Source organism: Cucurbita maxima, unplaced genomic scaffold (genome assembly GCF_002738345.1).
Source record: "Cucurbita maxima cultivar Rimu unplaced genomic scaffold, Cmax_1.0 Cma_Scf00119, whole genome shotgun sequence".
Classification (NCBI taxonomy): Eukaryota; Viridiplantae; Streptophyta; class Magnoliopsida; order Cucurbitales; family Cucurbitaceae; genus Cucurbita; species Cucurbita maxima.
In genome coordinates, this window is record NW_019272135.1 from 30,746 (window position 1) to 31,218 (window position 473).

The 473-nt window shown below is 44.0% G+C and overlaps 1 long non-coding RNA gene across 1 annotated transcript in view; it reads right to left on the bottom strand.

The window, feature by feature from the left end:
* The window catches only part of LOC111473408, a 17,062-nt gene extending 16,656 nt beyond the window's left edge, over positions 1-406 (bottom strand). Inside the window, exon 1 of the long non-coding RNA XR_002715677.1 lies at positions 369-406. This is a non-coding gene — a long non-coding RNA (uncharacterized LOC111473408). The remainder of the gene's footprint in view (positions 1-368) is intronic.
* Between the last annotated feature and the right edge of the window lie 67 nt (positions 407-473).

Here is a 473-nt window from a genome sequence, read left to right on the forward strand (position 1 = left end):
GATTTCATTTTGTTGGTCGTCGTCTGGGTCAGGGTGGTATGGCTTCAAGTTGCTCACATGAATTATTATGTGGATTTTCATCCATGCGGGTAGTGCAACTCGGTAGGAGGTAGTCCCGATCTTTTTAAGGACTTCAACCGGGCCTTCATATTTTCTAACTAGTCTCTGGTTCTTTCAGCTGCGAAATCTGATCTTTTCTGATTTTAGCTTGATGAGGACTTGATCTCCTGCTCGGAATTGAAGGGGGCGACGCTTCTTGTCTGCCCACTTTTTCATATGCTTGGAAGCCTTCTCTAAATATGCCCGGGCTATATCTGTTGTCTGCTTCCATTCTCTTGTGAAGTTATGAGCTTGAGGGTTTTTCCCACCATAAGGATGATCAATAATATGGGGTAAGGCCGGTTGTCGTCCACTTTCAATTTCAAAAGGACTCTTTCCCATAGACGAGCTGGTTTGACAATTGGAGCAAAATT